The 14,000-nt window shown below is 46.8% G+C and overlaps 1 protein-coding gene across 3 annotated transcripts in view; it reads right to left on the bottom strand.

The window, feature by feature from the left end:
• The window catches only part of LOC137347339 (tumor necrosis factor alpha-induced protein 3-like), a 145,796-nt gene that overhangs the window by 110,208 nt on the left and 21,588 nt on the right, over nt 1-14,000 (bottom strand). The gene's annotated exons all lie outside the window — the stretch shown is intronic.

Raw genomic sequence — 14,000 nt, 5'->3', positions numbered from 1 at the left:
ATCTGCCATGGGTGTCTAAGGAAATAAGGGAGGCTATCAAATTGAAAGAGAAGGCATACAAAGTGGCCAAAAGCAGCATGAAACTAGAAGATTGGGAAAACTTTAAAGGTCAACAGAGAGCCACAAAAAGGGCTATAAAGAAAAGTAAGATAGAACATGAGAAAAAACTAGCACAGAATATAAAGACAGATAGCAAAAGTTTCGATAAATATATAAAACGAAAAAGAGTGGCTAAAGTAAACGTTGGTCCTTTAGAGGATGAGAAGGGGAATTTAGTTATGGGATATGATGAAATGGCCGAGGCATTGAACAGGTATTTTGTATCGGTCTTCACAGTGGAGGACATTAATAACATGCCAGTAATTGACAAAGAGGCGAACGTAGGTGAGGACCTGGAAACAATCATTATTACGGAAGAGGTAGTGTTGGGCAAGCTAATGGAGCTAAGGATTGATAAGTCTCCTGGCCCTGATGGAATGCATCCTAGGGTACTAAAAGAGATGGCGGGAGAAATAGCAGGTGCACTGGCGATAATTTTCCAAAATTCACTGGACTCTGGGGTAGTCCCAGCAGATTGGAAAACAGCAGATGTGACGCCACTGTTTAAAAAGGGAGGTAGACAAAGGATGGGGAATTATAGACCGGTTAGCTTAACCTCTGTAGTGGGGAAGATGCTTGAGTCTATTATCAAGGAAGAAATAGCAGGGCATCTTGATAGAAATTGTCCCGCTGGGCAGACGCAGCATGGGTTCATGAAGGGCAGGTCATGCTTGACAAATCTTTTGGAATTCGATGATGACATTACGAGCAAGGTGGACAATGGGGACCCAGTGGATGTGGTGTACCTAGATTTCCAAAAAGCCTACGACAAGGTGCCGCACAAGAGGCTGCTGCATAAGATAAGGATGCATGGCGTTAGGGGTAAAGTATTAGCATGGATAGAGGATTGGTTGACTGACAGGAAGCAGAGAGTGGGGATAAATGAGTGCTATTCTGGTTGGCAATCAGTCACTAGTGGTGTGCCTCAGGGATCGGTGTTGGGTCCGCAATTATTTACAATTTATATAGATGATTTGGAGTTGGAGACCACTTGTAGGGTGTCAAAGTTTGCAGATGACACTAAGATGAGTGGCAGAGCAAAGTGTGCAGATGACTGTGAAACTTTGCAGAGGAACATAGATACATTGAGTGAGTGGGCAAAGGTCTGGCAGATGGAATACAATGTTAATAAATGTGAAGTCATTCATTTCGGTAGGAGTAACAGTAAAAAGGATTATTACTTGAATGGTAAAAAGTTGCAGCATGCTGCTATGCAGAGGGACCTGGGTGTCCTTGTGCATGAATCACAGAAGGTTGATCTGCAGGTACAGCAAGTAATTAGGAAGGCAAATGGAATTTTGTCCTTCATTGCTAAAGGGATTGAGTTTAAAAGCAGAGAGGTTATGTTGCAGCTTTATAAGGTACTGGTGAGGCCGCACCTGGAGTACTGTGTGCAGTTTTGGTCTCCTTACTTGCGAAAGGATGTACTGGCACTGGAGAGGGTGCAGAGGAGGTTCACTAGGTTGATTCCGGAGTTGAGGGGGTTGGCTTATGAGGAGAGACTGAGTAGATTGGGATTATATTCATTGGAATTTAGAAGAATGAGGGGGGATCTTATCGAAACATATAAAATCATGAAGGGAATAGATAAGATACAAGTGGAGAGTATGTTTCCACTGGCAGGTGAAGCTAGGACAAGAGGGCATAGCCTCAAGATTAGAGGGAGCAGATTTAGGACTGAATTAAGAAGGAACTTCTTCACCCAGAGGGTTGTTAATCTATGGAATTCCTTGCCCAGTGAAGTAGTTGATGCTTCTTCAGTAAACGTTTTTAAAGCTAAGGTAGATATCTTTTTGAATAATAAAGGAATTAAGGGATACGGTGAGAACGCGGGTAAGTGGATCTGAGTCCACGAAAAGATCAGCCATGATCTTATTGAATGGCGGAGCAGGCTCGAGGGGCCGGACGGCCTACTCCTGCTCCTACTTCTTATGATCTTATGATCTTACATTGGTATTCTTGTGAATAGACCTGATGAGTGCAAGATGAAAAGTTTCGACAACATGTCTCTATTTTCAGCCATACAGCCTTGGAACCAAAGGTTAAAGGAAAAACAGCTCCTGTTAAACCTTACAATCCTATTTTCTAATATGACTCTTGAAAAATGTTGTCTATTGAACTCCATGCATTTAAGCTACACTACCAACATTCTAACATCAGTGGTTGGGAAACTATTGGAAAAAATTCTGAGGGACAGGATTAATCTCCACTTGGAGAGGCAGGGATTAATCAGGGATAGTCAATATGGAATAAAAACAAGAAATGCTAGAAATACTCAGCAGGTCTGGCAGCATCTGTGTAGAGAGAAGCAGAGTTAACGTTTCGGGACTTAGTCAATATGGATTTGTCAGGGGGGGTCATGTCTAATTGACTTGATTGAATTTTTCGAGGCAGTGACTGGATGTGTAGATGAGGGTAAAGCAGTTGATGTAGTCTATATGGACTTCGTAAGGCTTTTGATAAGGTCCCACGTGGGAGATTGGTTAAGAAGGTAAGAGCCCATGGGATCCAGGGCAATTTGGCAAATTGGATCCAAAATTGGCTTAGTGGCAGGAGGCAGAGGGTGATGGTCGAGGGTTGTTTTTGCGAGTGGAAGCCTGTGACCAGTGGTGTACCACAGGGATCAGTGCTGGGACCCTTGCTGTACATTAATGATTTAGACATGAATATAGGAGATATGATCAGGAAGTTCGCAGATGACACGAAAATTGGTGGTGTCATAAATAGTGAGGAGGAAAGCCTTAGATTACAGGATGATATAGATGGGCTGGTAAGATGGGCGGAGCTGTGGCAAATGGAATTTAATCCTGAGAAGTGTGAGGTGATGCATTTTGGGAAGACTAACAAGGCAAGGGAATATACAATGGATGGGAGGACCCTAGGAAGTACAGAGGATCAGAGGGACCTTGGTGTACTTGTCCACAGATCACTGAAGGCAGCAGCACAGGTAGACAAGGTGATTTGGAAGTCATGTGTGATACTTGCCTTTATTAGCTGAAGCATAGAATATAAGAGCAGAGAGGTTATGACGGAGCTGTATGATAAACGCTGGTTAGGCCACAGCTGGAGTACTGTGTACAGTTCTGGGCACCACACTATAGGAAGGATGTGATTGCACTGGAGAGGGTGCAGAGGAGATTCACCAGGATGTTGCCTGGGCTGGAGCATTTCAGCTATGAAGAGAGACTGAAAAGGCTAGGGTTGTTATCCTTAGAGCAGAGAAGGCTGAGGGGGGACATGACTGAGGTGTACAAAATTATGAGGGGCATTGATAGGATAGATAGGAAGAAACCTTCTCCCTTAGCGGAGGGATCAATAGCCAGGGGTATAGATTTAATGTAAGGGGCAGGAGGTTTAGAGGGGATTTGAGGAAAAACGTTTTCACCCAGAGGGTGGTTGGAATTTGGAACACACTGCCTGAAGGGTGGTAGAGGCAGGAACCCTCAGAACATTTAAGAAGTATTTAGATGAGCACTTGAAACACCATAGCATATAAGGCTACGGGCCAAGTGCTGGAAAATGGGATTAGAATAGATAGGTGCTTGATGGCCGGCACAGACATGATAGGCCGAAGGGCCTGTTTCTGTGCTGTATAACTCTATGACTCATGAACTTCCACAGTCCCTTCATTTACTGGAGTGAACTGGCTGTGTAAACTGTTTATGAAAACTTACTCTCAGCCATACAGTTTCATACAGATACATTACTGCAAACACAGGCCATTTTATTATTTTTTCATGGGATGTGGGCGTTGCAGGCAAGGCCAGCATTTGTTGCCCATCCCTAATTTCCTTTAAACAATTGAGTGGCTTGCTAGGCCATTTCAGATGGCAGTTAAGAGTCAACCACATTTCTGTGGGTCTGGAGTCATGTGTAGGCCAGACCAGGTAAGGACAGCAGATTTCTGTCCCGAAGGGCATTTGTGAACCTGATGGGTTTTTACAACAATTGATGAGTTTAATGGTCACCATTACTGAGGCCAGCTTTCAATTCCATATTTCTATTAATTATTTGAATTTAAATTCCACTAGTTGCTATGGTGGGATGTAACCCATGTTTAGTTTAGTTTATAAAATAAAAACAAGAAATGCTGGAACCACTCAGCAGGTTCTGGCAGCATCTGTGAAAAGAGAAGCAGAGTTAACGTTTCGGGTCAGTGACCCTTTAGTTTAGTTTAGAGATACAGCACTGAAACAGGCCCTTCGGCCCACTGAGGCTGTGCCAACCATCAACCACCCATTTATACTAATCCTACACGAATTCCATATTCCTACCACATCCCCACCTGTCCCTATATTTCCCGACCACCTCCCTATACTAGGGGCAATTTATAACGGCCAATTAACCTATCAACCAGCAAGTCTTTGGCATGTGGGAGGAAACCGGAGCACCCGGAGGAAACCCACGCAGACACAGGGAGAACTTGCAAACTCCACACAGGCAGTACCCGGAATTGAACCCAGGTTCACCAGCTGTGAGGCTGCAGTGCTAACCACTGCGCCACTGTGCCACACATTACCACTACACCACCGCCTGAGGCAGGGAACAGCCTTTGAAAACGTTTATAGTGTTGTCAGAGGCAGATATGTTGCATTCCAGCTGCAGTACCACTGTTTAATACAAAGCAAGTGATCTCTGTACCTGCAAGAGTGTCTGGAGCCTAAAATCTTGTAGATCCCAAGACTGAAAGGTTTTTTTAAAATCATTTCATGAGAAGGTGGTGATGGGCTGCCTTCTTGAACATCTGCAGTCCATCTGGTGCGGGTACAACTACAGTGCTGTTAGGGAGGGAGTTCCAGGATTTTGATCCAGTGATGGTGAAGGAACAGCGATATATTTCCAAGTATGGATGGTGTGTGGCTTGGAGGGGAACTTGCAGATGGTGGTGTTTCCATGCGTCTTCTGCCCTTGTCCTTCTAGGTGGTAGAGGTCATGGGTTTGGAAGGTGCTGTCGAAGGGGGCTTGGTGCGTTGCTGCAGTGTATCCTGTAGATGGTAAACACTGCTGCCACTGTCTGTCGGTGATGGAAGGAGTGAATGTTGAAGGTGGTGGATGGTGTGCCAGTCAAGCCGGCTGCTTTGTCCTGGATGGTGTTGAGCTTCCTGAGTGTTGTTGGAGCTGCACCTATCCAGGCAAGTGGAGAGTATTCCATCACACTCCTGACTTGTGCCTTGTAGATGGTGGACAGGCTTTGGGGAGACAGGAGCTGAGCTACTCGCCTCAGAATTCCCAGCCTCTGACCTGCTCTTGTAACCACATTATTGATGTGACTGATCCAGTTCAGTACTGGCCAATGGTAATCCCCAGGATGCTGATAGTTAGTGATTCAGCGATGGTAATGCCATTGAACATCAAGGGGAGATGGTTAGATTCTCTCTTGTTTCAGATGGTCATTACCTGGCACTTGTGTGGCACAAATATTACTTGCCACTTATCAACCCAAGCCTGTATGTTGTCCAGGTCTTGCTGCATAAGGACATGGACTGCTAAGTATCTGAGGAGTTGCATATGGTACTGAACATCGTATAATATTCAGCAAATATCTTCACTTCTGACCTTATGATGGTGGGAAGGTTATTGATGAAGCAGCTGAAGATGGTTGGGCCCAGGACACTACCCTGAGGAACTCCTGCAGTGATGTCCTGGGGCTGAGATGATTGGCCTCCAACATCCGCAACCATTTTCTTTTGTATTACTCCAACCAATGTAGAGTTTTCCCCTGCTTCCTATTGACTTCAACTTGGCTCGGGCTCCTTGATGTTGCCTTGATATCAAAGTTCAGCTGTTTAGTCCATGTTTGCCTGTAATGAGGTCAGGAGTAAAGGCCTGCTCCCCGACCCGAACCCAACGGGACCCGACGACATGTGTCGGGTTCAGGTTGGGTCGGGTCGCACTTCCGGGTCCGGCATTCGGGCTCGGTTCGGGTTGGGCCGGATCGGATATGCTCTTTCACAACCTCAGGTAAGTGACTCTAATGTTAATTTATTTTTTGGACTTTAAGGTGGTTTTGTTAGTTATTTTAAGCTTGTGCAGGTAAGCAACAAAGTGAAAAACGGAAGTTAAGTTAACTGATGGTCGGGTCAGGTTGGGTCGGGTGTGGGAAAAAATGGAAGGAGATGGGCCGGGTCGGGCTCAGGGTTAGATGGGGTTCTGTCGGGCTCAGGTTAGGTCTCATTTGCAGACCTGAGCAGGCCTTTAGTCAGGAGCCGAGAGGCCCTGGCGGAACCCAAACTGAGTGTCAGTGAGCAGGTTATTGATGAGCAAGTGCTGCTTGATTGCACAGCCGATGACACCTTCCATCACTTTGCTGATGTTCGAGAGTAGACTGATGGGGTAGTAATTGGCTGGATTGGATTTATCCTGATTTTTGTGGCCAGGATGTACCTGGGCAATTTTCCATATTGCCGGTTGGATGTAAGTGTTGTAGCTGTATTGGAAAATCTTGGCTAGGGGCACGGCTAGTTCTGTCGCACAAGTCTTCAGTACTATTGCCAGAATGTTGTCAGGACCCATAGCCTTTGCAGTATCCTGTGCCTTCAGTCATTTCTTGCTATCACATGGAGTGAATCGAATTGGCTGAAGACTGACATCTTTGATGTTGGGAACCTCAGGAGGAGGCCGAGATGGATCATCAACTCGGCACTTCTGGCTCAAGATGGATGCAAATGCTTCAGCCTAATCTTTTGCACTGATGTTCTGGGCTCCCCCATCACTGAGGGTGGGGATATTTGTGGAGCCTCCTCCTCCGGTTAGATGTTTAATTGCCCATCACCATTCACGGCTGGATGTGGCAGGACAGCAGAGCTTAGATCTAATCCATCGGCGGTGGGATTGCTTAGATCTGTCTATTGCGTGCTGCTTACGCTGTTAAGCGTGCAAGTAGTCCTGTGTTGTAGCTTCATCAGGTCGACACCTCATTTTCAGGTATGCCTGGTGCTGCTCCTGGCATGCCCTCCTGCACTCTTTATTGAATCAGGGTTGATCTCCCAGCTTGATGGTAATGGTAAAGTGAAGGATATGCCAGAAAGCTTGTTGTGGAAGGATGGTGCTGGAGCCTATCTTTCCTCAGTTTCACATTTATTCTACTGAGTAAAAAGGATTAAAACCAAATAGCTCCTCATTCAAAACCTCCACCAGTCTCAGTAAGTGTATCCTTATGTGCTCAAGTAGGACCCCAATTAACACCCACCTGCAAATAATTAAACAATTGATATACCATTAACATTTAGCACAGTGGTAGTGCCACACGACACGATGGAGAGTATCCCCAATGTGGTTGGGACTTGGTTTTCACAAGGATTGTGCGGTGGTCACTCCTATCAATACTGTCATGGGCAGATGCATCTGCGGCATGTAGATTGGTGAGGACGCAATCTAGTAGATTTTTCCTTTTTGTTGGTTCCCTCACCACTTGCTGCAGGCCCAATCTAATGGAGATGTCCTTCAGGACTTGGCCAGCTCGGTCAGTAGCAGTGATACTGAGTCACTCTTGGTGATGGACATTGAAGTCCCCCACCCAGAGTATATTCTCTGCCCTTTCTACCCTCAGTGCTTCTTCCAGTTGGTGTTCAACAGGGAGAAGCACAGATTCATCAGCCAAGGGAGGGTGATAGGTGGTAACCAGCAGAAGGCTTCCTTGCCCATGTTTGACCTGATGCCATGAGACATCATAGGGCCCGGAGTCAAAGTTGAGGACTCCCAGGGCAACTCCCTCCCGACTGTATACTACTGTGCCACCACCTCTGGTGGGACAGGACATACCCAGGAATGCTGATGGTGGTGGCTGGGACATTGGATGTAAGGTATGTTTCTGTGATTATGCCTATATCAGGTTGTTGTTTGACTAGTCTGTGGAACAGCTCTCCCAATTTTGGTACAAATCACCAGATGTTAGTAAGGAGGACTTTGCAGTGTCGACAGGGCTGGGTTTGCCGTTATCGTTTCTGGTGCTTGGGTGCATTTATACAATGTCTTTAATGTAGGAAAACATTTCAAGGCTTAATAGAAATTGGGAGTGTTTGGGGGTCAAGTTCTCCAATTTAGCACCATTTTTCCCTGAGCAAAATAAAAGCAACATTTGATGACTTCCATGGATTTTTAGGCAATGTGGAATGGCAACAGAATATCTCGAGTCTCTGTGTCTTTATAATTCAGTCTTCTGCAAACATGAGGTCATCCAAGACTCTGCTACCTGTGTCTTAATTCACACCAAACACCAGTCATCCATCACCCTTGTGCTCACTGACCTACATTGACTCCCAGATAAGCAATGACCTGATTTTTAAGATTGTCATCTCTGTTTTCAAATCCCTCCATGTCCTTGCCCCTCCCAATCTTTGTAGCCTCCTCCAATCCGACAACCCTCCGGCACAGTGGCGCAGTGGTTAGCACCGCAGCCTCACAGCTCCAGCGACCCGGGTTCAATTCCGGGTACTGCCTGTGTGGAGTTTGCAAGTTCTCCCTGTGTCTGCGTGGGTTTCCTCCGGGTGCTCCGGTTTCCTCCCACATGCCAAAGACTTGCAGGTTGATAGGTTAATTGGCCATTAGCAATTGCCCCTAGTATAGGTAGGTGGTAGGGAAATATAGGGACAGGTGGGGATGTGGTAGGAATATGGGATTAGTGTAGGATTAGTATAAATGGTTGATGGTAGGCACAGACTCGGTGGGCCGAAGGGCCTGTTTCAGTGCTATATCTCTAAAACTCTAAATAACTGTGCCCCTCTAATTCTGGCCTCTTGTGCATCCCTGATTTTAGTCACTCCGCCATTAACAGCTGGACCTTCAGCTGCCTGGGCTCTAAGCTCTGGAATTCCCTCCCTAAACCTCTCCACCTTTCTACTTGTCTTTCTTCCTTTAAGATACTCCTTAAAACCTACTTCTTTGGCCAAGGTTTTGGGCGTTTGCCCTAATATTTCCTTATGTGGCTCGGTATCAAATTTTGTTTCATAACACTCCTGTGAAGTACCTTGGAATGTTTTACTGTGCTGGAGGAGAGAGAAGTGCTGTTGAAGTAACCTTGGTGAATTGTTGCACTGCATCCTGTAAGTGGTGTAGATTGCAGCCACAGTACTGGCAATGCACATAAAAGGAAAGAAACCTCATAACATAATTCTCTATCGAGATTTTGAGGTGTACTATATAACATGGAGTGCTCTTGGCAACTCTCCAGTTCAAGGGATTGGTGGAACTGTCTTTCCTTCAGGATGCTTATTTAGATTCTGATGCTGGAACGTCTATACCCTGGCAGTGTAAGTTAGAAACAGAGAACTTGCATTTCATTCCCCTGGGTGTGGAGGTGTCAGGCAAACCCCACCTGCCAAGGTTGAGGCACACATTATGAACATTAAAACTTAAAATTGAAAGCCTTGACTGGAAAGACATTTCCATGGTAACAGACAATGTTGAAACAATGGGGATCTAGCAGTGGCTTCTCCAATACACAGAAGTGGTCAAACCAGTTTTAGACACATGACTGGCTGGCTGGAGTTTTCAAATTTGAACTTCCAACCAAGGAGGGTGAAGAGACTGTTTCATATAAGGAACTAGTCACATGACAAACCTGCAGGGCAACGTGGAAGTCTTTTTTGAATTTGAACTCCCAAACAAAGGATTTGCCAGAGATAATGCCATGTGCTCTGAGAACTGAAGCAAGAACATCTCCTCTCCTGCCGACCTCTGGAACATAGAACATAGAACATAGAACAGTACAGCACAGTACAGGCCCTTCAGCCCACGATGTTGTGCCGACCCTTTAACCTACTCTAACATCAAACTACCTGCATACCCTTCATTCTACTATCATCCATGTACCTATCCAAGAGTTGCTTAAATGTCCCTAATGTATCTGCTTCTACTACCACCGCTGGTAGTGCATTCCACGCACCCACCACTCTCTGTGTAAAGAACCTACCTCTGACATCTCCCCGAAACCTTCCTCCAATCACCTTAAAATTATGCCCGCTGGTGATAGCCCTTTCCACCCTGGGAAAAAGTCTCTGACTATCCACTCTATCTATGCCTCTCATCATCTTGTACCCCTCTATCAAGTCACCTCTCATCCTTCTTCGCTCCAATGAGAAAAGCCCTATCTCCCTCAACCTTTCTTCGTAGGACATGCCCTCCAGTCCAGGCAGCATCCTGGTAAATCTCCTCTGCACCCTCTCTAAAGCTTCCACATCCTTCCTATAATGAGGCGACCAGAACTGAACACAATATTCCAAGTGTGATCTAACCAGGGCCTTAGAGAGCTGCAGCATAACCTCGCAGCTCTTAAACTCAATCCCCCTGTTAATGAAAGCCAACACCCCATACGCCTTCTTAACAACCCTATCAACCTGGGTGGCAACTTTGAGGGATCTATGGACGTGGACCCCAAGATCCCTCTGTTCCCCCACACTGCCAAGAATCCTGTCTTTAAGCCTGTATTCTGCATTCAAATTCGACCTTCCAAAATGAATCACTTCACACTTTTCCAGGTTGAACTCCATCTGCCACTTCTCAGCCCAGCTCTGCATCCTGTCAATGTCCCGTTGCAACCTACAACAGCCCTCCACGCTATCCACAACTCCAGCAACCTTTGTGTCATCGGCAAACTTGCTAACCCAGCCTTCCACTTCCTCATCCAAGTCATTTATAAAAATCACAAAGAGCAGAGGTCCCAGAACAGATCCTTGCGGAACACCACTGGTCACCGAGCTCCAGGCTGAATACTTTCCATCTACTACCACCCTCTGTCTTCTATGGGCTAGCCAATTCTGTATCCAGACAGCCAAATTTCCCTGTATCCCATGCCTCCTTACTTTCTGAATGAGCCTACCATGGGGAACCTTATCAAACGCCTTGCTAAAATCCATATACACCACATCCACTGCTCTTCCTTCATCAATATGTTTTGTCACATCCTCAAAGAATTCAATAAGGCTTGTGAGGCATGACCTGCCCCTCACAAAGCCATGCTGACTATCTCTAATCAAACTATGCTTTTCCAAATAATCATAAATCCTGTCTCTCAGAATCCTCTCCAATAATTTGCCCACCACCGACATAAGACTGACTGGTCTGTAATTCTCAGGGTTATCCCTATTCCCTTTCTTGAACAAGGGAATAACATTTGCCACCCTCCAATCATCTGGTACTACTCCAGTGGACAGTGAGGACGCAAAGATCATGGCCAAAGGCGTGGCAATCTCCTCCCTCGCTTCCCGTAATAATCTTGGGTATATCCCGTCTGGCCCCGGGGACTTATTGATTAGATTAGAGATACAGCACTGAAACAGGCCCTTCGGCCCACCGAGTCTGTGCCGAACATCAACCACCCATTTAGACTAATCCTACACTAATCCCATATTCCCACCAAACATTCCCACCTGTCCCTATATTTCCCTACCACCTACCTATACTAGTGACAATTTATAATGGCCAATTTACCTATCAACCTGCAAGTCTTTTGGCTTGTGGGAGGAAACCGGAGCACCCGGAGAAAACCCACGCAGACACAGGGAGAACTTGCAAACTCCACACAGGCAGTACCAGGAATCGAACCCGGGTCCCTGGAGCTGTGAGGCTGCGGTGCTAACCACTGCGCCACTGTGCCGCCCTTATCTGTCCTCATGCCTTTCAAAATTTCCAGCACATCCTCCCTCTTAACCTCAACCTGTTCAAGCATATCAGCCTGTTCCACGCTGTACTCACAAATGACCAGGTCCCTCTCACTAGTGAATACTGAAGCAAAGTATTCATTTAGGACCTCCCCTACCTCCTCCGACTCCAGACACAAGTTCCCTCCACTATCCCTGATCGGCCCTACCCTCACTCTGGCCATCCTCTTGTTCCTCGCATAAGTGTAGGTAGAACACCTTGGGATTTTCCTTAATCCTACCCGCCAAGACTTTTTCATGTCCCCTTCTAGCTCTCCTAAGTCCATTCTTCAGTTCCTTCCTGGCTACCTTGTAACCCTCTAGAGCCCTGTCTGATCCTTGCTTCCTCAACCTTAAGTAAGCTTCCTTCTTCCTCTTGACTAGCTGCCCCACATCTCTTGTCATCCAAGGTTTCTTCACCCTACCATCCCTTCCTTGCCTCATCGGGACAAACCTATCCAGCAGTCACAGCAAGTGCTCCCTAAACAACCTCCACATTTCTGTCGTGCATTTCCCCGAGAACATCTGTTCCCAATTTAAGCTCCCCAGTTCCTGCCTAATAGCATTGTAGTTCCCCCTCCCCCAATTAAATATTTTCCCATCCCGTCTGCTCCTATCCCTCTCCATGACTATAGTAAAAGTCAGGGAGTTGTGATCACTATCACTGAAATGCTCTCCCACCGAGAGATCTGCCACCTGGCCTGGTTCGTTGCCAAGCACCAAATCCAACATCGCCTCCCCTCTCGTCGGCCTATCTACATATTGAGTCAGGAAACCTTCCTGGACACACCTGACAAAAACTGCTCCATCCAAACTATTTGCACTAAGGAGGTTCCAATCAATATTAGGGAAGTTGAAGTCACCCATGACAACAACCCTATTACTTCTGCACCTTTCCAAAATCTGCCTCCCAATCTGTTCCTCCATGTCTCTGTTGCTATTTGGGGGTCTATAGAAAACTCCCAATAAAGTGACTGCTCCTTTCCTGTTTCTGACTTCCACCCATACTGACTCAGTAGACAAACCCTCCTCGACGACCTCCCTTTCTGCAGCTGTGATACTATCCCTGATTAGCAATGCCACTCCCCCACCTCTTTTACCTCCCTCCCTATTCCTTTTGAAACATCTAAACCCCGGAACATCCAACATCCATTCCTGCCCCTGTGATATCCAAGTCTCCGTAATGGCCACAACATCGTAGCTCCAAGTACTGATCCATGCTCTAAGTTCATCACCCTTATTCCTGACACTTCTCGCATTAAAATAGACACACTTCAACCCATCATACTGGCTGCAACTTTGCCCTGTCAACTGTCTAACCTTCCTCGCAGACTCTCTGCACTCTGTATCTGCCTGTTCAACAGCTACCCCATCCACTGATCCGTAGCTCCGGTTCCCATCCCCCTGCCAAACTAGTTTAAACCCTCCCGTAATGCTCTGGCAAACCTCCCGCCCAGGATATTGGTGCCCCTCCAGTTCAGATGCAACCCATCCTTCTTGTACAGGTCCCACCTTCCCCAGAAGGTATCCCAATGATCCACATATCTGAAGCTCTCCCTCCTACACCAGCTCTGTAGCCACGTGCTCAGCTGCATTCGCACTCTGTTTCTAGCCTCGCTAGCACGTGGCACCGGTATCAATCCTGAGATTACAACTCTGCTCGTCCTGCCTTTTAGCTTCCATCCTAACTCCCTATATTCGCTTTTCAGGTCCTCATCCCTTATCCTAGCTATGTCATTGGTACCGATGTGTACCACGAATTCTGGCTGCTCCCCCTCCCCCCTAAGAATCCTGTAGACTCGATCCGAGACATCCCTGACCCTGGCACCCGGTAGGCAACATACCATCCGGGAGTCTCGTTCGCGACCACAGAATCTCCTGTCTGTTCCTCTAACCATTGACTCTCCTATCACTATCACTCTCCTATTCTCCCCCCTTCCCTTCTGAGCCACAGAGCCAGGCTCAGTGCCAGAGACCTGGCCGCTGTGGCTTTCCCCTGGTAGGCCGTCCCCCCCCCAACCGTATCCAAAACAGTATACTTATTATTGAGGGAAACGGCCACAGGGGATCCCTGCACTGTGCGCCTATTCCCTTTCCCTCCCCTGACGGTCACCCAGCTACCTTTATCCTGTAACTTAGGTGTCACTACTTCCCTATAACTGCTCTCTATCACCCCCTCAGCCTCCTGAATGATCCGAAGTTCATCCAGCTTCAGCTCCAGTTCCCTAACGCGGTCTGCGAGGAGCTGGAGTTGGGTGCACTTCT

Source organism: Heterodontus francisci, chromosome 31 (genome assembly GCF_036365525.1).
Source record: "Heterodontus francisci isolate sHetFra1 chromosome 31, sHetFra1.hap1, whole genome shotgun sequence".
NCBI lineage: Eukaryota > Metazoa > Chordata > Chondrichthyes > Heterodontiformes > Heterodontidae > Heterodontus > Heterodontus francisci.
This window is presented reverse-complemented; position numbering and strand designations above follow the sequence as displayed.